General features: G+C 38.5%; 1 non-coding gene across 1 annotated transcript; it reads right to left on the bottom strand.

Moving 5' to 3' along the window:
• Window positions 1-10,165: 10,165 nt before the first annotated feature.
• On the bottom strand, window positions 10,166-10,272 carry LOC141688012 (small nucleolar RNA R71). Its single transcript, XR_012561483.1, has one exon. It is a non-coding gene; the product is annotated as a small nucleolar RNA R71 (small nucleolar RNA).
• Between the last annotated feature and the right edge of the window lie 13,733 nt (window positions 10,273-24,005).

Below are 24,005 nucleotides of genomic sequence, written 5' to 3'. Positions count from 1 at the left end.
ATAATATACAGATGACCCCTCAATTCCGGATTCATTTATAGGTTATGGTTTGAAACAAGAATCTAACCTTCTAAACATTATATCAACTAATTACAATTTCATTACCTCTTTACTAATTTCCTTGTCCTATTCACTCTGACATCTCCAACTTCTCGCAACTGGGATTTCTCCAATTTCGCTGTCTACTAAGCACTATTCACTTTAATCCTCATTTGAAACTGAAAAAAAATAAGAATTCACAAAACAAGACTGAGCCAAAAATGCCCGGCAAGTATCATAAATGATTTCCAAGTCTTAATATCTAAAGAAATTCCGGACACAATTTTTAAATAGTTTATAAATATTTCTATTTATTTGAAGTAGTTGAGCGAATAAAACATTGTCCCTCAATAGTAAGTCAAAGCAACAAGTAATTTACTGATTCATCTTTTAGATCAGGTCTTTGTCCGGTTGTTATGAGTCCGCGAGTAGGATCTCGTCACAGGTCTGTGAGTAGGAAAACCCTCCCGATTTCCCTTGTCTTTCCTGTTCTTCGACGAACCTATTCTTGAACTTGTGATGGTGATTTATTAAGAGATCACCAACTCTCCTTTGACAATATTTTATTGAATTCTGAATGAATTTTTATTCCATATGTTCCTTCCTTTAAATAGGATTACAAAGGATTATAATTAACTTACTCCCCAAGAAATAAAGATACTATCAAATAAATAAATATACTAATTCTTAAACAATAGGAATTTAAAGATACTGCTTCTTAAAGTTTAGCTAAGTGATCTGGTGTTATTTTCTTTTATACGTCTTTCGAATAAAAGCATCCATAACATTACTCCCCTCCTGGACTAAGAGCTTGTCCCCAAGCTCGAATTCTGGATAAGACTCCTAAAACTCAAGCAAAGGAACCCAGGTACTTTCAGCCAATGGCAAGCCTGCCCAAGCAACTAGGAGTTCAACAACACCTCGGTTTAGGCGGGAACGGATAACAGATTCAGGTTGAGGAGTAATTTTCCCATCTTTCAGCAGTGGCAAGGTTGGGACACTAGCTGGAGGAACACCTTTAAATTCCTTAAGCAATGAAATGTGAAAAACATCATGAATTTTGTTGTGCTCTGGAAGTTCTAACTTATAAGCTACCTCACCAATGCGTTGTAAGATCTTGAATGGTCCAAAAAACTTAGGAGCTAGCTTATGATTCGACCTTTTACCCAAAGAACGTTGACGATAAGGTTGCAGTTTCAACCAAATAAACTGTCCAGGCTCAAATGATAACTCTCGATGATGTTGGTCATACACTTGTTTCATGCGAAGTTGTGCTTGTTGAAGACGAAGGTGTACATCAGCTAGTAAGGCATCTATGTCTTGTAAAGAACGATCAACCTCTTCCAAACGGGTAGAACCAGGTTCATAAGACAACAAACAAGGAGGATCACGACCATAAATAAGTCAAAAAGGTGTCATGCCTAAAGAAGAATGGAATGCAGTGTTATAACCATACTCAGCAAATGGAAGATAATCAACCCATTTTCACGGTTGATCCCCAACAAAGCAATGAAGATACATCTCAATCGTTCGATTCACAACTTCAGTTTGGCTTTCAGATTGAGGATGGTAAGCAGAGGAAAAAGCCAAGGTAGTACCACTTAATCAAAACAATTCCCGCCAAAAGTTACTTGTAAAAACAGGATCTCTGTCACTAACAATAGATTCTGGCAGCCCATGTAAACGAAATATTTGAGTGAAGAAAACATGAGTAACTGAAGTTGCACTATACGGATGTGAAAGAGGGATAAAATGTGCATACTTAGAGAAACGATCCACTACAACGTAAAGAACATATTTTCCCCTTACTTTCGGTAGTCCATCAATAAAATCCATGGAAATTGCGGCCCAGATCTGCATAGGAATGGGAAGAGGCTATAGAAGACCAGCTGGATGCAAATTTTCCCATTTGTGTTGTTGACAAATAGAACAATTTTGGATGAATTCTCTAATAGAGGCCTTTTGTCCTTGCCAATAAAAATCGGCTTGAACCCGATATAATGTTTTCTGAATACCTTCATGTGTGGCGTTATGAATACTAGAAATGATGTTTGGGATCAAAGGTGAATTAGGCGGAAGGTAAACACGACCTTTGTAGGTCACCAAACCATTTGAAAAAGCCCAATTAGAACCTGTTGTTCCTGAATGAATTTGTTGAACAAGTTTTGTCAACTACGTTGATTCTACCACCTCTTGACGAACATTATCTAATAAGCTGACGCGCGGGACCGAAATACCACACACAAACATAGTTTCTTCATCGCGTCTTGACAAAGCATTTGCTGCCCGGTTTAATGATCCTGCCTTATAATCTACTCAAAAATCAAATCCAAGTAGTTTACTAACCCAGTGCTGTTGGGGAGGAGTGACAAGTCGTTGCTCGAGGAGATACTTAAGGCTATAATGATCAGTTTTTATAACAAATGATCGTCCCCACAAGTAAGGTCTCCAATGCTGAACTGCTCTAGCTAATCCAATTAATTCACGTTCATAGGCTGGTAACTTTAGATGCCGATCAACTAGTTTCCGACTAAAGAAAGCAATTGGATGTCCTTGTTGTTGTAGGACAGCACCAATCCCCATGCCAAATGCATCACATTCAACAACGAACTCAATATCAAAGTTTGGTAATTGCAAGACTGGAGTAATAGACAAGGCATTTTGTAACTGGGCAAAAGCCGTTTCAGCAACTGATAAGTGGCATTTTATACCACTTAGAACATCTTAAAATGGCTTAAATTGGTGCCTTGAAATCAAGTATTTTGTGTATTTGATGCGTTTTTCTAGTGTTTATGCATTTCAGGGTATTAGTTGCATTTCGGAAGAGTAATCATCAAGAATAAGCCTTGGCATGTGTTCACCATTGCGAGAGGAAAGAAAGGGGCAGATTACGGCGAAGAAACGGAGCAAACTCAGGAAAAATCCAGTAGGGTCCTGAGCGCCCGCTCAGCTATGCTGAGCGGCCGTGCAGAAAGCTGAGCGCCCGCTCAGCTATGCTGAGCGGCCGTGCAGGGTCGGGAAATTACATAATTATTTTTAGACTTCTACTTCTGTTTGGCTTCCAACTTCTATGTAATCTGAGTTTTATGGGACTATTATATAAGTAGATTTGGAGACATTTTCACGAGGTTGGATCGTGGTATTAAGCAAGGAGCAAAGGAGATAAGAAAGAAGACCGTTTTAGCACACAGCAACGAAGAGGAAGCATACTTTCTTGTGATTCTTATTTCGTTGTAACGTTGGATGCTAGTTTTCTTACTTTGAACTTAATTACTCTTGTGACGTACTCTGATTTAATATAATTAGTTTAGTTATTATTTTCTTGTGTTTGTTTATCATGATTTCATATGAACCCATGATGACGATAAGTGCTATTATGGGCTAATCGTGATCATGGGGTCACAACGGATTTACTATAGAATTCTTTAGTTAATTGTTTAATACTTTAGTGTGTGATGATTGTATGATATCTAGTATTGGTTGTGCATATTCTTCTTATGTGCGTCGCGAACATATAAGATAGGGTGTTAATCTCTTGTGAAGCGACGGTGGATCTTGAGATTTAGAACTTGCCATGCTAGCATAGGTTCATGTATGATGTGCATGATTAGTGGGTAACTCTAACAGTTTTATTTGCCCTGTGTAATCAAAAGGAATAACTTGTGCTTAAATCGTTGTGTTGTCAATTTTTGTAGACATATAGGAACTCAACATAATTGATGCCTATTCAACTTCTATCTTGATTGTGCATGCTTGGTACAATGGTATGGGTACAATGAAAGTTGGCTTTTATCAGTTTCGTGTTATTCGATTAATATCATCACTGTCACATGCTAAAGGTAATAACAATAACTATTGAAGGAAGTAGTAATGAAGTTGTGATCTAATGAGTGTTTTAATATTGTTAATTGAAGTGTTATTTAAGTGATAAACTAAGTAATTAATTGTAGTTAATATTTAGTCAACAATTCTAAGTGTTAGTGTCTTAACATTGAGAAGTAATCATACGTTGGTGTGTGAGTTTAATTAAAAAATAATTAGTCTGAGTCTCTGTGGGAACGAACTAGAAAGTATTCTATATTACTTGCGAACGCGTATACTTGCGTGAATATTAGCGCTTGTTTTCACCCTAACAGCAACACTGTCCCACTTAAAGGCATTCTTCCGTAATAAATTTGTTAGAGGAGCAGCTAGCATACCATAATTTTGCACAAATTTACGGTAATACCCATTCAAACCGAGGAAGCTACGTAGAGCCTTCGCTGAATGAGGTTGGGGCCATTCCTTTATTGCTTGTATTTTATAACTATCCACTGAAACACCATTGCCATTAATAATATGGCCCAAGTATGTGACCTGATTCTCCCCGAAATAGCACTTGGATCGCTTGAGTAACAATGTATATTATCTTAGGAGCCCAAAAACAATTCGTAAATGATGCATGTGTTCGACCCAAGTTTTACTATACACCAATATAAAATCAAAGAATACTAAAACAAATTTACGAAGGTGAAGCTGAAATACCTCGTTCATCAAAGACTGAAATGTGGATGGTGCATTTGTGAGACCAAACGACATGACTAAAAATTCAAAGTGGCCATGATGAGTGCGGAAAGCAGTCTTTTCAATATCCGCTGGATCCATTCTGACTTGAAAGTATTCTGATCTGAGATCTAGTTTTGTGAAATACCGAGCACCATGAAGTTCATCCAATAACTCATCCACCACTGGAATAGGAAATTTATCCTTAATAATTTTATTATTCAGCTCTCTGTAGTAGACACAAAATCTCCACGTACCAACATGTTTTGCTACTAACAAAATGGGAGAAGAAAACGGGGAACGACTAGGCCGAATAATCCCTTGTTTTAACATTTCAGCACATTTCCTTTTGATCTCATCTTTTTGTAGGTGTGGATATCGATAAGGTCGAACTACAACTGGTTCGGAACCGTTCAGCAAGGTGAGCTTATGATCACAAGATCGAGGTGGGGGAATTCCTTTGGGTTCTTGAAATATATTAGAAAAATCTGCTAATAATCTTCCCATCTCCAGGGCATGTTTTGTTTCCTCCTTTAACATATGAACCTGTAGGTGATTTGCTTCCACTAATTTCCCCTGCCAAGTGACTCTCTTGTCATTCAAACAAAATGTCATATTTAGAGAGTTAAAATCCAATAATATCGGGCCTAAAGTGCTAAGCCATTTTACACCAAGAACGACATCAAACCCGTCCAAATTCAAAACAAATAAATCAGCAGTAAATGATTCAGAATCAACCTGTATTTGAACTTCCTTACATATCCCTGGAAAATGTACCTTTTCACCATTTGCAACAGCTACTTGTAACCTCGGTTTAATTTCCATTTGTAAATTCAGTTGGAGGGCAGCCTTTTCATTTATAAAATTATGCATACTTCCCGAATTAACAAGGATCAATATCGGTTTACCATCTATCCTCGCTTGCAATTGAATAGTCTGGAAATTCTTTATACCAGTGATTGCATTAAGTGAAATCTCTGGTTCGAGCAAATGAGATTCTTCTTCGTAATCCTCGTTTTCATCCACCACCAGAAGGCAAAAAAGTCTCTTACATTTATGCCCTGCTGAATAGAGTTCATCACAGTTAAAACATTGCCCTTTTGCCCTTCGTTCAAACATCCCAGCCTTGGACAAGTGCCGAATAGGGGGTGCAATAACACTGCTGCCCGTACTAGATACTGATTTTGAATTGTTGCTCGTTTGTAGTTTCAAGTTAATACTTGTTGATGATCTGTGCTCACGACTGGTTGCAGATGGTAAAGATGTTTCAAATGCCCTAGGGGCTGCCCATGTAGTTTGGGGTCTCCAGGTATTGGTACTTGCACGATTAAGTTGCATTTTTCTTTCAAATGCTCGAGCCAGATTCATGGGTGTTACCAGATTGGGAGGATTCTGCATCTCTACATCCATTCTGAGACTTTCCACTAATCCTGCAGTGAACATGTCAACTGCTGGTCTGATCGTACAGTAGTTGCTCTGGAAAGAAGGGTTTGAAATTGGCGTTGATACTCTTCTATAGTGCCGGTCTGTTTCAGGTTGATTAATTCACCTAATGGGTTGTTTGTTAATGGAGGACAAAACCTGAGAAGGCAATACGATTTAAATTGCATCCAATTGATCCCTGGTTCTTCCTGTTCCCGCCTATAATATCATAGTTGTGCCTCTTCGGTCATGTGAAATGTGGCTAATCCCACCTTGTCACGTTCTTCGGTTCGTTGGTTGGAGAAAAATTGCTCACATTTGTATAACCATCCCAAGGGATCTCCACTTCCATTATAAGATGGGAATTCCAACCTACTATATTTGGGTACGAAAGCAACTCCTTCTGCAGTTTTTAGATTATATGATGTTTCTAGACCCGATTGGCCTCCTGTGCAGGTTGAAGACTTGTCTGACCCCTTTTCCTTGTTAGCATATTGTAACTCCATTAAACGTCTCAATTCCTGCACACCGTCTTTGATTTCCCACATCTCCTTGTTATTTTCTGTGAGTTTACGCTCCAAGTCATTAACCCTAGTCGTCAATTGCTCAAAGTCACCCATGACGATAGGCTCCGATACCAAGTTGTTATGAGTCCGCAAGTAGGATCTCGTCACAGGTCTGTGAGCAGGAAAACCCTCCTGATTTCCCTAGTCTCTCCTGTTCTTCGATGAACCTAATCTTAAACTTGTGATGGCGATTTATTAAGAGATCACCAACTCTCCTCCGAAAATATTTTATTGAATTCTGAACGAATTTTTATTCCATCTGTTCCTTCCTTTAAATAGGATTACAAAGGATTATAACTAACTTACTCCCCAAGAAATAAAGATACTATCAAATAAATAAATATACTAATTCCTAAACAATAGGAATTTAAAAATACTGCTTCCTAAAGTTTAGCTAAGAGATCTGGTGTTATTTTCTTTTATACGTCTTTCCAATAAAAGCATCCATAACACCGGTTTTGTAATCACAAAACTTTTCAAGAAGGAATGCCGTTAGCGGCGATCAACAACAAATTAGACTAGACACTAGATCAAGGTTCATACCCATACCTGCTGAAAATGTATTAAAAAATTTGATGTCATTGCACATGGTACAAACAATCACTGTTTTCAAGAATCTTAGTGTTGTGTACGTAAGTTGGTCCTTGTATTTCAGGGAGCCTCTTTTCTTCACCATTTAAGTATACCAATTAAGGGTCTATTTCAGTCTGTTATCACCAAAGTACATAAAAAGATTGTTTACTTTCTTATATTTCAGGTGCTAAGAATCGATGAACATGAACGATAGGATTTTGGAATTCAGAGCCCTCATAGGCTGCATGAGAAACGGCTATCGAAGATTATTTCCCTGGACTCGTGCTGTCTGCGGGTCTAAGGATGTTTCATTACTTTACCAGTTAAAATAGATCTCTAGTTATTCCGTTTCTCAAGTTTTCTCACAGGTTGAGGAAATCTGTATGTGCTGGTAGCAAAAAGGACAATTTTCTTATGTTGCAACATTGTGTAATTTTTACTGTTCCCAATTATGTGGATAAGGAATTGATACATATATTGATTGATGAATGATTTATTAACAAGTTAAAATGTTGCAACTTTCATCTGACTGGTTGGTTGAAGTTAAAGTCGTATTTTTCAAAATAGATTGCCGACTCAATTGGAGAAATAACTTGTTATAAATAAGAACAATGGTGATTTGATTCTGACCCAGGGCACTATTTTTAAAATGTCTTGGCTAAAAGCATCAACACTATAGCTATTGGCTTTCATACTTGAGATAATAGTAGGACTCAACTGCTGCGGACATGGCCAGACTCAACTGCTGCAGAAGTCTCTACCTTCTTTTCATAATTAATACACCTTCAGAAACTGTTACTAAGTTGGTCTCCTGTGTTCCAAAGAGCAATGTAAATCCAGCGCAATGGTAAGACATGTATACTGACCATAATCGATGCCCAACTAAAAGTGAGAGGTAGACCACGTATAGTGACCAGAGTCGATGCCCGACTAGTGATAAGTGGCATTTTATACCACTTAGAACATCTTAAAATGGCTTAAATTGGTGCCTTGAAATCAAGTATTTTGTGTATTTGATGCGTTTTTCTAGTGTTTATGCATTTCAGGGTATTAGTTGTATTTCGGAGGAGTAATCATCAAGAATAAGCCTTGGCATGTGTTCACCATTGCGAGAGGAAAGAAAGGGGCAGATTACGGCGAAGAAACGGAGCAAACTCAGGAAAAATCCAGTAGGGTCCTGAGCGCCCGCTCAGCAATGCTGAGCGGCCGCGCAGAAAGCTGAGCGGCCGCGCAGGGTCGGGAAATTAAATAATTATTTTTAGACTTCTACTTCTGTTTGGCTTCCAACTTCTATGTAATCTGAGTTTTATGGGACTATTATATAAGTAGATTTGGAGACGTTTTCACGAGGTTGGATCGTGGTATTAAGCAAGGAGCAAAGGAGATAAGGAAGAAGACCGTTTTAGCACACAGCAACGAAGAGGAAGCATACTTTCTTGTGATTCTTATTTCGTTGTAACGTTGGATGCTAGTTTTCTTACTTTGAACTTAATTACTCTTGTGACGTACTCTGATTTAATATAATTAGTTTAGTTATTATTTTCTTGTGTTTGTTTATCATGATTTCATATGAACCCATGATGATGATAAGTGCTATTATGGGCTAATCGTGATCATGGGGTCGCAACGGATTTACTATGGAATTTTTTAGTTAATTGTTTAATACTTTAGTGTGTGATGATTGTATGATATCTAGTATTGGTTGTGCGTATTCGTCTTATGTGCGTCGCGAACATAGAAGATAGGGTGTTAATCTCTTGTGAAACGACGGTGGATCTTGAGATTTAGAACTTGCCATGCTAGCATAGGTTCATGTATGATGTGCATGATTAGTGGGTAACTCTAACAGTTTTATTTGCCATGTGTAATCAAAAGGAATAACTTGTGCTTAAATCGTTGTGTTGTCAATTTCTGTAGACATATAGGAACTCAACATAATTGATGCCTATTCAACTTCTATCTTAATTGTGGATGCTTGGTAGAATGGTATGAGTACAATGAAAGTTGGCTTTTATCAATTTCGTGTTATTCGATTAATATCATCACTGTCACATGCTAAAGGTAATAACAATAACTATTGAAGGAAGTAGTAATGAAGTTGTGATCTCATGAGTGTTTTAATATTGTTAATTGAAGTGTTATTTAAGTGATAAACTAAGTAATTAATTGTAGTTAATATTTAGTCAACAATTCTAAGTGTTAGTGTCTTAACATTGAGAAGTAATCATACGTTGGTGCGTGAGTTTAATTAAACAATAATTAGTCTGAGTCTCTGTGGGAACGAACTAGAAAGTATTCTATATTACTTGCGAACGCGTATACTTGCGTGAATATTAGCGCGTGTTTTCGCCCTAACAAGTTTTTGGCGCCGCTGCCGGGGACTCGGCGTATTTGTTTAGTTTATGTACTTACCATCATTGGTCATTAGGACTCAGTGATTATGACGTAGTTGTTACTTATTATTTCTGGTTGTGTTTCAGGTACTTAAGCGAGCGTTTATGCAAATTCGTTCTCGTACTCGCAAGAGGACTTTAGATACAGCTGAGGAGACAGACGAAGTTCTTGATATTCCGGAGAAGATAGATTTTGAAGATTCGGATTCAGGAACTGAGCAGAAAGAACCAGTAATCATAGGTGATCGTATTGTTCAGGCTGATCCAGCTCTTATGGACTTTTCTCTGCCTAAAATTGATGACATTCAGTCAAGCATTCTTCATCCAGCTATTCACGCTAACACCTTTGAAATCAAGTCGGGCACTATTCAGATGGTGCAGAATTCTGTTTCTTTTGGAGGAGCTGCAACTGAAGACCCCAACATGCACATAAGGAATTTTGTCGAGATCTGCAGCACTTTTAAGTATAATGGCGTGACTGATGAGGCTATCAAGCTGAGGCTTTTCCCATTCTCACTAAGGGACAAAGCTAAGGACTGGTTACATTCTGAACCAGCTGGGTCCATCACTACTTGGCAAGATCTTGCGCAAAAGTTTCTGGTGAAGTTTTATCCGATGGCAAAGACTATTGCTATGAGGAGTGCTCTTACTCAGTTTGCGCAGCAACCTACAGAATCTATGTACGAAGCTTGGGAACGCTACAAGGAAATGTTGAGGAAGTGTCCACATCATGGAATGCCCGATTGGATGGTGATCACTGGTTTCTATAATGGTTTGGGGGCCCAATCTCGGCCCATGCTCGATACAGCAGCTGGAGGCGCCTTATGGGCTAAAAGCTATACTGAGGCTTATAATCTTATCGAGACTATGGCTGCAAATGAGCATCAAAACCCAACTCAGAGGATGATGCCTGGGAAGGTAGCAGGTATTCTGGAAGTCGATGCAGCCACCGCTATTGTAGCGCAGCTCCAGGCGCTGGCGATGAAGGTTGATTCTCTAGCTACATATGGAGTTAATCAAATAGCTATGGTTTGTGAGCTTTATGCAGGTTCTCATGCTACGGATCAGTGTTCTCTTGTCAACAAATCTGTTTAGTATGTGAATAATTATCAGCGACAACAGCAGCCTATGCCAGCTACTTATCATCCTAACAACAGAAATCATCCAAATTTCAGCTGGGGTTATAATCAGAAAGCTATTCAGCCACCATATCAGCAAGGTGTGAGTAAACAGTTTAATCCACCTGGATTCCAGCAACCACAGTAGTATGCTCAAAGGCAATCATACCCTCAACAGGGAAGTGCAGCTGCTCCTACTAGTGCTGATTTGGAGGAACTTAAGCTGTTATGCAAGAGTCAGGCGGTTTCTATCAAGACCTTGGAAAATCAAATCGGTCAAATAGCCAATGCAGTGCTCAATCGTCAACCTGGAACACTCCCTAGTGACACAGAAGTACCAGGCAGGAAGGAAGCTAAAGAGCAAGTCAAGGCTATTACCTTAAGGTCTGGGAAAGTTGCTGATGCTGAAAAGCCAAAAGAAGGAGAAGCTGAAATTAGAGATGAAGAAGCTAAGCAAAAGGAGAAAGCGGCGGAACCAAGGAAGACTACTGTTGAACACACTCTGCCTGAGGGTAATACAGGGGAGAAACAGCTTTATCCTCCACCACCTTTTCCTAAGAGATTGCAGCAACAAAAGCTGGATAGACAGTTCGGTAAGTTTCTGGAGGTGTTCAAGAAACTTCACATCAATATACCTTTCGCTGAGGCTCTGGAGCAAATGCCTAGTTATGCGAAGTTTATGAAGAGTATTCTTTCAAGGAAGGTGAAACTGGATGACCTTGAGACCGTTGCTCTCACGGAAGAATGCAGCGCTGTTCTGCAGCAAAAGTTACCTCCAAAGCTTAAAGATCCAGGTAGTTTCACCATTCCTTGCACCATTGGCAAGTTGACTTTTGACAAGTGCCTTTGTGATTTGGGAGCAAGCATCAATCTGATGCCGTTGTCGATCTTTAAAAAGTTGGATTTGCCTGATCCAAAACCCACATACATGTCTCTACAATTGGCTGATCGTTCTATTACTTACCCAAGGGGCATAGTGGATGATGTGCTAGTCAAGGTGGATAAGCTCTTCTTTCCTGCAGATTTTGTTATTCTGGATTTTGAGGAAGATAAGAAGATTCCCATAATCTTGGGAAGACCTTTCTTGGCTACTGGCCGTACCTTGATAGATGTGCAGAAAGGTGAACTTACTATGTGGGTACAAGATCAGGATGTGATCTTCAACGTGTTCAAGGCAATGAAATTTCCTATAGAAGATGAGGAATGCTTAAATGTGGATGTGATTGATTCTGCGGTTACTTCAGAACTCGATCGCATGCTAATGTCTGATGTTTTGGAAAAGGCCTTAGTGGGGGATTTTAACAGTGATGATGAAGATGGCAATGAGCAATTACAATATCTGAATGCTTCTCCCTGGAAGCAAAAGCTGGACATGCCGTTTGAATCTCTTGGTACTTCTGACCTCAAGAATGCTGAAGGAAAGCTCAAACCATCAATAGAGGAAGCACCTACCTTGGAGCTCAAGCCACTACCTGAACACTTGAGGTATGCTTTTTTAGGTGATGCATCTACTTTACCTGTTATTATTGCATCTGACCTTTCAGGTAGTGAGGAAGACAAGCTCTTAAGGATTTTAAGAGAATTCAAATCAGCTATTGGATGGACCATAGCAGACATCAAGGGGATCAGCCCTTCATATTGTATGCATAAAATTCTGCTAGAGGAAGGTAGTAAGCCGACTGTTGAACAGCAGCGCAGACTTAATCCTATCATGAAGGAGGTAGTGAAGAAAGAAATTCTGAAATGGCTCGATGCAGGCATCATTTATCCTATTTCTGACAGTTCTTGGGTGAGCCCCGTACAATGTGTGCCTAAGAAAGGAGGTATCACTGTGGTAGCAAATGAGAAGAATGAGCTCATCCCCACTCGAACAGTTACAGGATGGAGAGTATGCATGGATTATCGAAAGTTGAACAAAGCCACGAGGAAGGATCATTTCCCTCTTCCTTTCATTGATCAGATGCTTGACAGGTTGGCTGGTCATGAGTATTATTGTCTTCAGGATGGCTATTCAGGGTATAATCAGATTTGTATTGCACCAGAGGATCAGGAAAAGACTACCTTCACTTGTCCATTTGGCACGTTTGTTTTCACAGAGTTTCGTTTGGGTTATGTGGCACTTTTCAGAGATGTATGATGGCTATATTCTCTGACATGATTGGAAATAATGTCGAGGTGTTCATGGACGACTTCTCCGTCTTTGGACATTCGTATGATGAATGTTTGAATAATCTTCGTGCCGTACTCAAAAGGTGCGTGGAAACTAATTTGGTGCTCAATCGGGAGAAATGTCATTTTATGGTGCGTGAAGGCATTATTCTTGGGCATAAGGTCTCTAGCAAGGGTCTGGAGGTGGACAAGGCCAAGGTGGGAGTCATTGAAAATCTTCCACCACCTATTTTTGTGAAGGGAATCCGTAGTTTTCTTGGTCATGCGGGTTTTTGTCGGTGATTCATCAAGGACTTTTCGAAGATATCTAAGCCGTTGTGCAATTTGCTTGAGAAAGATGTGCCTTTCAAATTTGATGATGAATGTTTGGCGGCATTCGAGACTCTCAAGAAGAGTTTGATCACTGTACCAGTTATTACAGCACCAGATTGGACAGAGCCATTTGAGATGATGTGTGATGCGAGTGATTATACGGTAGGTGCAGTTCTGGGGCAGCGCAAGAATAATCTCTTTCATGTGGTCTACTATACGAGTAAGACCTTAAATGGGGCCCAAATGAACTACACCACTACGGAGAAGGAGCTCTTGGCTATAGTCTTTGGTTTCGAGAAATTTCGATCTTATCTGCTTGGGACTAAAGTGACAGTATTCACTGATCATGCGGCCATTCACTATTTGGTTTCCAAGAAGGATTCGAAGCCGAGACTCATTCGTTGGGTGCTCTTACTTCAGGAATTTGAGTTAGAGATCAATGATCGAAAAGGTACTGAGAATCAAGTAGCTGACCATCTCTCTAGGTTGGAGAATCCCGAGTCTACTTTACAAGATAGGACATTAATCAATGAATCTTTTCCGGATGAGCAGTTGTTCGCAGTTCAGGAGGAAGAGTCATGGTTTGCAGATATTGTAAACTATCTTGTCAGCAATATAATGCCTTCTAATTTGACCTCATCTCAAAAGAAGAAGTTTTTGCATGAGGTGAAGTGGTATATGTGGGATGAACCATATTTGTTTAGACAGGGAGCTGACCAGATCATCAGGAGATGTATCCCGTTCTGTGAGACTGAGGGAATATTACGAGACTGCCACTCCACAGTTTATGGTGGACACTATGGTGGTGAGAAGACGGCAGCTCGTATTCTGTAAGCAGGTTTTTTCTGGCCTACTTTGTTTAAGGATGCTCATCAGTTTGTTTTAAGGTGTGATCGTTGCCAAAGAGTGGGAAATTTGACGAGAAAGGATGAGATGTCGTTAAATGTGATGCTTGAAGTCGAGGTCTTTGATATTTGGGGAATCGATTTTATGGGGCCTTTTGTCTTGTCCTGCAATAATCAGTACATCTTGCTGGCAGTCGATTATGTCTCAAAATGGGTAGAAGTCAAAGCTCTACCGACAAATGATGCAAAGGCAGTGCTAAATTTTCTTCATAAGCAGATTTTCACAAGGTTTGGAACACCTCGGGTAATCATAAGTGATGAAGGGTCGCATTTCTGCAACCGTAAGTTCACTTCTATGATGCAGCGTTATAATGTGAATCATCGAGTTGCTACTGCTTATCATCTGCAAACAAATGGTCAAGCGGAAGTATCCAACAGAGAGATCAAGCGCATTCTAGAGAAGGTTGTTTGTCCGTCAAGGAAGGATTGGTCCTTAAAGCTTGATGAAGCTGTTTGGGCTTACAGAACAGCATACAAAACTCCACTTGGTATGTCCCCGTTTCAGTTGGTGTATGGTAAGGGATGTCATTTACCTACGGAGCTTGAGCATAAGGCCTAATGAGCGATGAAAAAGTTGAACCTGGATTTAGATGCAGCTGGTAAGAAAAGAATGCTTCAGCTTAATGAACTTGATGAATTCCGACTTCAAGCGTACGAGAATAACAAAATGTACAAGGAAAAGGTGAAGAGGTGGCACGATAGGAAGCTACATCCTAAGTTATTCGTGTCGGGGCAACAAGTTCTCTTATTCAACTCTCGTCTCCGACTTTTTCCTGGGAAGTTGAAATCAAGGTGGTCTGGACCTTTTATTGTCAAAACAGTGTTTCCACATGGAGCGGTGGAAATTTTTGAGAATGATCCGGACCAAGCATTCAAGGTTAATGGTCAGCGGTTGAAGCACTACTATGGGGACATGGCAAACCGAGAAGTGGTTAGTGCCATTTTATTGACTACTTGAGAAAGGTACGCAACGTCAAGCTAATGACAAAAAAGAAGCGCTGCGTGGGAGGCAACCCATAATTTGTTGTTACAGGAACCCTTAGAAGTTAATAACCTATCCAAAAACACAAAAAAATCAGAAAAACGGGACTGAAAAAAAAATCCAGTGACCCCTGAGCGCCCGCTCAGCTCTGCTAAGCGACCGCTCAGGGGTCAACTGCCAGAATTTTTTTAAGTTCAGAAAAAAAAAAACAAAAAAAAATCAGAAAATTAAAAAACCCAAACACAGCCCATAAACCCACGACTTCTTTTCCTAATACCCCATGATTTCAGCCCTCAACCCCACTCCTAATTTAATTTTAACCTAATCCACACCCTATATATACATACACCTATCCTACATATCTCCCACAAACTTTCTACACTCAAACTCTCTCCCAAACACAAAAACTCAGTTCTTAACACTTTTATTCAAGATTTAATTGCACCCAAGAGAGCACGAACTATTGATAGCAGCAGCACTATCCCTACTGCTGATTCATCGAGGGGTACTGCTGCAAGGCCTCAGTTGAATGACAGAGCTGCGGAGGAGGAGTACACTTGGCTTTTGGGGAAGCCGATTCTGAAGGAGAGAGGGTTTTTACCATCGGGGAGGGATGGTGAGTTGCTACCTATGATTGCAGAGAAGGGGTTAATAGCATTTTATGAGTCGCCCGAAGCAGTGCCGATGAGCGTGGTTCGCGAGTTCTATGCGAACACGAAGGCCGAGAAGAATGGGTTTTCTGTGGTCCGAGGGCTGACGGTTGATTATCACCCAGCGGCGATTCGCCGTGTGATTGGGCAGCGAGAGAGGAAGCCCGAGGAGGAGAACTGGAATGAGAAGACTGCTGAGGATTTCGACTTGGATTTGATTTGTGCTACTCTCTGTAGGCCGGGCACAGTTTGGACCTTCAAGACTGGCACTAATGAGTATCTTCACTTCCCGACGATCGCTATGAACAGGTATGCCCGTGCATGGAATGCATTTATTTGTGCTAATATTTTGCCTTCTTCGCATGCACACGAGGTCACAGTTGAGAGAGCACAGTTGTTGTGGGGAATTCTTAATGAGGAGTACTATGTGGACCTTGGTGAGTTTATCTACCAAGGAATTCTGAAGTTTTTGAGGGGAGCTAAGCATATGAACATCCCTTATGCAACCACGGTCACGAAGCTTTGTCGAGGAGTGGGAGTGAACTGGTCGGCTCATGAGCAGTTGCAGTTGCCGGCCGCTCCAATTGATTCTGGGACTCTGAATGGGATGCAGGAGTGGACCGGTGGTGAGCCCGAGGAGCATGGGCTGGGTTATCGTCTTCCAGGAAGGCGTCCAGCACGAGGTGCTACTATAGCTAAGCCTAGGCGTGATGAGGCTGGTTCTTCGAGAGCTCAGGAGGGTGCTGGGATGGCTTATACCAAGTATAGGAGGCTTTTACGGCGGATGGATTCCATGTACGACACACAGAGCAGGTTTGCTCAGGAGCTCACCCTTGCGTTAGGGACTGCTTTTCGGGGCCTTGGAGCCGATATCCAGTGGCCAGTTTTTGGTGAGGACTCTGCATACCCGCCGCCTGATACTCCACCCACTGAGGGTGATGATGATGATGACTCCGAGTAGGTATACCCTGTGTTCCTTTCTACTACCTTCACTGGGGACAGTTAAGATTTTAAGTTTGGGGGTGGTAGTTGAGGAATATTTTGTGTGCGTCATATAGTTGCATATTCATGATAGTTTAGTTTATATAGTTGCATATTCATGCCATATAGTTTTTTTATAGCTTTATTTGTTTATCATGTCATATAGCTCATGCATATACCATGATCCCTTTTGCGATGATTTATCAACTGAATTGTGATATTGATGCGCGTGTAGTGATAGCATTAAAGTGATATTGAGTCGTGTAGGTTGATATGCATGCTAGAAGCACTTGTATTTTCACTAAGTCTTAGAGAATGCTTAAGGGATAGATTCTTGTTATGATCTGATTGTTTTCGAGGTTAATCTATTTATTATGCTTAGAATTCGATAATAGGTTCTTAGTGATGAAGGCATGAAAAAGAAAAAAATGGAGTAAAAATGGAATTTGTTGCTAGTTGTGGCTAGGCGTCAAATGGCTAGTAGCCGGCTCGCATGTTATGCGAGTAGTCTAGGGTTGAGCGAGATGGAGCGAAACGCACTTGCTCAGAAATTTTGAAAAAAAAAAAGAAAAAAAAAATTATGGTGTTTATGCATAATTGATCACAAGTGGGCTCTTTGGTATTCGAGTTATTAAGTTCTTAGGGGACTTTGTGCCTAGTGACCTAAGGCTTTTAGAGTCTGGGATCCGCTAATCTAACGCTCGCTACATGGATACCATTATATAAGTCTTTTGTGGACCTCACTCATTGCACGGTCAGATAAGCATTGTTGTCGTGAATAAATAGCATGATTCCGTAATAAGCTCCAGAATTCTTGTAGTGTTATATGTCACTTTGTGCCTAGAATTTTTATTCTTTCTATAATCATGTGATTGCCTTGATGATAGGTGAGTCATAATAACTGGTCTAGTTCCGAAGCATATCTGTTAAGCATCTGCACACACCACGTTTCTGGCTGTATGTTCGTTTGCATGAGTTTATTGATCTTTAGTCGCCTAACTGCATTTGTTGAGATGTTGCAATTTGGTTGGTTTGTTCGTAGTAAGGGGGATCGCTGTATTTTCATATAGATTGCATTCACGCATGTTTTCTATTTGTGTTTGAGTCTGTGACGCTTGAGGACAAGCATCGATTTAAGTTTGGAGGTGTTATAAGTGGCATTTTATACCACTTAGAACATCTTAAAATGGCTTAAATTGGTACCTTGAAATCAAGTATTTTGTGTATTTGATGCGTTTTTCTAGTGTTTATGCATTTCAGGGTATTAGTTGCATTTCGGAGGAGTAATCATCAAGAATAAGCCTTGGCATGTGTTCACCATTGCGGGAGGAAAGAAAGGGGCAGATTACGGCGAAGAAACGGAGCAAACTCAGGAAAATTCCAGTAGGGTCCTGAGCGCCCGCTCAGCTATGCTGAGCGGCCGCACAGGGTCGGGAAATTAAATAATTATTTTCTTGTGTTTGTTTATCATGATTTCATATGAACCCATGATGACGATAAGTGCTATTATGGGCTAATCGTGATCATGGGGTTGCAACGAATTTACTATGGAATTCTTTAGTTAATTGTTTAATACTTTAGTGTGTGATGATTGTATGATATCTAGTGTTGGTTGTGCGTATTCGTCTTATGTGCATCGCGAACATATAAGATAGAGTGTTAATCTCTTGTGAAGCGACGGTGGATCTTGAGATTTAGAACTTGCCATGCGAGCATAGGTTCATGTATGATGTGCATGATTAGTGGGTAACTGTAACAGTTTTATTTGCCCTGTGTAATCAAAAGGAATAACTTGTGCTTAAATCGTTGTGTTGTCAATTTCTGTAGACATATAGGAACTCAACATAATTGATGCCTATTAAACTTCTATCTTAATTGTGGATGCTTGGTAGAATGGTATGAGTACAATGAAAGTTGGCTTTTATCAGTTTCGTGTTATTCGATTAATATCATCACTGTCATATGCTAAAGGTAATAACAATAACTATTGAAGGAAGTAGTAATGAAGTTGTGATCTCATGAGTGTTTTAATATTGTTAATTGAAGTGTTATTTAAGTGATAAACTAAGTAATTAATTGTAGTTAATATTTAGTCAACAATTCTAAGTGTTAGTGTCTTAACATTGAGAAGTAATCATACGTTGGTGCGTGAGTTTAATTAAACAATAATTAGTCTGAGTCTCTGTGGGAACGAACTAGAAAGTATTCTATATTACTTGTGAATGCGTATACTTGCGTGTATATTAGCGCGTGTTTTCGCCCTAACAACTAGAAGTGCCCATTTTGTCCTGCTCTAGTTGACCCTTGCCGGTCTCCATTTGATAAGCTTTTCTTGGCGATGTACATTTTCAAACACTTCAGCTGCGGATAAGAAAAGCACCTGCAGCTCTGCTCTTCGACTACTTTATTATTACAATATTTATCATTTGATGAAGTAGATGGATGCAAGAAGAATGGATCAATGTCCCAACTTAGATGGAACAAAATGCCTTCAAATGCCCAAGATAAAGACCGACAAGCTAGTGTTGATTGAATTTAAAGTACAAAATACTTTGGTTCTTCATATGCATTCATTGCTCCATTCCATTCTTAACATCCTTTACAACTCAAACCCTTTATTTGAGAAGGATTGCTACATTCACTACTCACCATACATATTTTCCTATACTAATAAATTTTAACTCACTCGGTTTTATTCTAATCTTCCCTGTAACCTCCGTTGTTTTCCACCAACCAAACATAACATAGGTTTCTAATTCTCTATCTTAATTTACCTCTTTAAAGAAACTAGACCAATAACACAATATGCGAATCAAATAGTAAGGACTTTTTGGACTATCAAATCATCGTGATAATAAATTAGATCGCAGAACATAACTTTAATCTGCATAACCAAAAAGGTAGGTTCCGTTAAATTTTGTTTATCGGGGCTAGAGGATCTATAACCCTATTAAGTCAATAACTATTACGGATCTTGAAACGACTTTGTACATAAATGTACGAATTTTAACGTCGTATACCTCGCCTATTTTACCGAATTAAAAGCAAACAAGTACTTTCAATTACATATGGGCCAATACAACCACAAAAGTCTTAGCATGATAACAGATTCAATAATATGATGAAACAAATTTAGGTCAATGTCTGACTGAACGCGAAATCCCTTAAGGAAATGAATAATGAATGTTGAGCTAGCATCAAAAAAACATTAATAGCTGTCATTTTAAAGTATCCCAGTACCCACAAAATAAAAGCAGATAATAGGGTAATTCGCTGAGATAAATATGCTTAATATTTGGTAAAAGCCCCCTCCTCTTTGCCACCTCCTTTATGAGTAGGACGAACAAAATATCCTTGCCCACCCCACGAGCAAGCTCAAGCTTCAAGGCAACCACCTCTTCGACTAGCTTCACCTGCGCTTCCACCTTCTCTTTCAGATACTTCAACTCTTCTTCCATCTCAACCTTCACTTTCTTCAAGTTGTTAATTGTCTCTTCGTGATGATTACAACTGTTCACGTCACTGTCAGCATCACTGTCAGCATCACTAAACACATTAGCGTCGTCAGAAACAGTCCCCTCGTCTTTGCTCAACTTAACCCCTATCGTTAAGGGTCTCAAGTCTAAAGGCTGGTTGGAGGCGGGAGGAGCCACAGTTATGTCCTCGGTCATTTTTTCGGGAGACGAGTCACCCTTGATAGGCCTCTTGGATGCCGCCATTGACTCCTTTCCGGATGGTAACTTATACACCATTAATGCTTGATCTGCACAGAAACATTCACATAAAGAGAATATTGAGGAAGGAAAATGGGTAGCTCAACACGATACATAACCGAGATAAACATGCAAATATAACAGCACAAATATGCATGTAACTGCACAAATGCTGCCACTCGGACATATAATAAATTCAACCACACATTAAAGCAAATCATTGCACATTGACGACATCTGAATCAACAATACAGTTTGAAGGCTGGCAAAATTACGCAAAAAAAGGACTAAATGTCGGTTGCCTAATCCGATTAGTATCCCACTGATAAAATCTACTAAAATCGACAGTGTCAGGTTACATACAGAAATAAAATCATTTCAAATTGTATAATCTATCTTAACAAAATCTAAAAAGCAAAATCACCAATAATACCATTAATTCATAAACCACCTCATGTGAAAATTTCCAGCTCATGTAACTTCTTTGATTACTAATTAAATTGAAAGGGCACGTTGATTTTATAATTTTCCAGGTGCTACAAATTATAAAAAAGATATTATCGTGCACATCCCAAGCCAAAAATTGAACAACATAGATAAAAAAGATGCAAGAAAACCGATTTGAGGTAACACAAGATTTATAAGAAACAAGTAGATATAAAGCAAACAAGAGCATGTTTATAAAAAAATTCGAACAAGATTAAAGGGTGCTTACCCAAAAGTGTAGACATCAAAAGCAAGTGAAATGTAAGGGTTACAAGTTACACCAGTCACCCTTTTTATTACAGGAAGATTCCACAAAACGGATCGGACCCAATGTAGACGGCTCAAGCCCAGTAGACACGTGGCCCAAAACTCTATAATATTAAAAAAAAAAAATTTTCATTTTTAGTTACAATTATTTATTATTAATTTTCTATATATATATATCATAATATATGAACATCTTGAGCTAAACACCTTGTATTAATAATAATACCGGTTAGTCGACGGATTTCTATATTTAAGTGTCTAAATGATTTTTTATTAATGAATATTTCAACTGTAATTACCATCTATTCTCATTCTATCAATATATTTATAACCATTTATTCTCGTTCTATCAATCTATTTATACCGGTCAATAATTTGCGCGATGCACTAAATATATGAATTGAGCATTTCTGTTGGTAGTTTCGTGAATTTGTTGAATATTTGCTATTATTTGTTTATTAATTTTCCGTACTTCAATTTTTTGCTATCAGTTTTTGTTATTTTGATGTGGGATCGATATAGAAGCAAAGGGAGTTATATATAGAATATAGCAAGCACGTTATTATTGAAACATTTAATTAAATTTAATAGTGAGTTATTAAGTGTTAATTAAAACTCAAATTAGAAGCATACATTGTACATGATACATTTTAGTATTAAGAAGAGAAGAAATTTAAATATCTTAACCAACAATATATATTTTATCAATATTAAAAATATTTTAAGGGACTGCTTTTTCCCGCATTCTTCTATATCATCTTATCAAACAAATCTATACTATATACTTATCTATTACAAAGAAGAAAGTTAAAAACATACTTTACAAATTGGCATCCCAAAATTCACCATATTAAAAAATGTTTCTTCGTTAAATTTCAAATCTTTTAATTAAGAGAGAACAAAAACTAAAAGTAAAAAGTTCAAAAATCACTACAAGAAACACTACGCCATAAACGGCCTTCTACCACATAATTACGTGATGTTGCCGTAGATAATGTTGCAGTAGTTATATAATAATGTACCATACTGCAACATATTTTAATTATGTTAGTATAGATCTCGTAAAGTATTGCCAATACATATATTAATAAAATATTCAATTTTTATTAATAAATAAATAAATAAATGCTGATGTGGCAGAGTTGGGTCCCCACACTGCTGACGTGGCAGGTGGTCCCTGCGGATGTGGCAGGTGAGTCACTCCATGTGGGTCCCACCCTGCTGACGTGGCATGCGGACCCTGCTGATGTGGCAGGTGATCCCCCATGTGGGCCCCACTTTGCTGATGTGGCAGAGGTCCCCTGCTGACGTGGCAGTGGTGAAGTATTAAATCAAAAAATTTCTGAAATTTTGCACTACCCAGGATTTTAACCCAAGACCTCCCACTTCACAAAGTGTAGTGCAAACCACTACACCAAGTTACATAATGTGCTTTATTCCACATTATTTAAATATAACCTTATAGAATTAATTAATTTCTACTTAAAGTAAAGGCTCTTTTAACTCCTTTAATTTTTTTAAAATAAAATTTCAACGATCCGTCTGTACGGATGTTAAAAATAATCGATTTTAGGTGTGTGCCATCATTATTATAAATTTTTTATATTTATTTTGCAATATTTTATATCAGTCAAAGCAGTCAAAATAAACCAAGCCTTGTTCGCGCTACTGTCCAGAGTGAAGTATCGATACTTTTAAAAAAGAATTTAAACGATCCGTCCGTATGGATGTTAAAAAAAATCGATTTTAGGCGTATACCATCATTATTAGATTTCTTTTTATTTATTTTACGAGATTTTATATCAGTCAAAGCAGTGATAATAGACCAAGGCCTATTTGCGCTACTGTCCCGAGTGAAGTATCGATACTTTTAAAATAAAATTTCGACGATCCGTCCGTACGGATATTAAAAAAAATCAATTTTAGGCATGTACCATCATTATTAGGTTTTTTTATATTTATTTTGTGAGATTTTATATCAGTCAAAGCAGTGATAATAGACCAAGGCCTATTTGTGCTACTGTCCCGAGTGAATTATCAATACTTTTAAAATAAAATTTCGATGATCCGTCCGTACAGATGTTAAAAACAATCGATTTTAGGCGTGTACCATCATTATTAGGTTTTTTTATATTTATTTTACGAGATTTTATATCAGTCAAAGCAGTGATAATAGACCAAGGCCTATTTGCGTTACTATCCCGAGTGAAGTATCGATACTTTTAAAATAAAATTTTGATGATCCGTCCATACGGATGTTAAAAATAATCGATTTTAGGTGTGTACCATCATTATTAGGATTTTTTATATTTATTTTGCGAGATTTTATATCAGTCAAAGCAGTGATAATAGACCAAGGCCTATTTGCGCAATAGTCCCGAATGAAGTATCGATACTTTTAAAATAAAATTTCGATGATTCGTGCGTACAGATGTTAAAATAATTGATTTTAGGCGTGTACCATCATTATTAGTTTTTTTATATTTATTTTGCGAGATTTTATATCAGTCAAAGCAGTCATAATAGACCAAGGCTTGTTGGATGCTGCTGTCCCGAATTAAGTATCGATGCTTTTAAAAAATTTATTTTGAAAGGGAAAGATTTTTCTATTCAAAGAATTCATAAGTATTTCGTTTAAAGTATCTTTATTCTCTAATATTTCCACTTCATAGAAAATGGCAACTTTTATATATCTGAACTGTTTTTGTCTGTTGATTTGATTGTTTATTTATTTTTGCTTTTACAACAATAAAAAAATAATCTCAAATTTAATCAAACTCAGAATTTTTAAAAATGACTTGTGCTGGTTTCTTTCACTATAATTGAAAAAATTAAAAAAAAAAGATAAATTGAAATTTATGAGGTGCAAGGGGAACCGGCCAAGGAG

Source organism: Apium graveolens, chromosome 9 (genome assembly GCF_009905375.1).
Source record: "Apium graveolens cultivar Ventura chromosome 9, ASM990537v1, whole genome shotgun sequence".
Classification (NCBI taxonomy): domain Eukaryota; kingdom Viridiplantae; phylum Streptophyta; class Magnoliopsida; order Apiales; family Apiaceae; genus Apium; species Apium graveolens.
The sequence above is the reverse complement of the archived record's forward strand: the minus strand, read 5'-3'. Positions and strand labels throughout refer to the sequence as shown.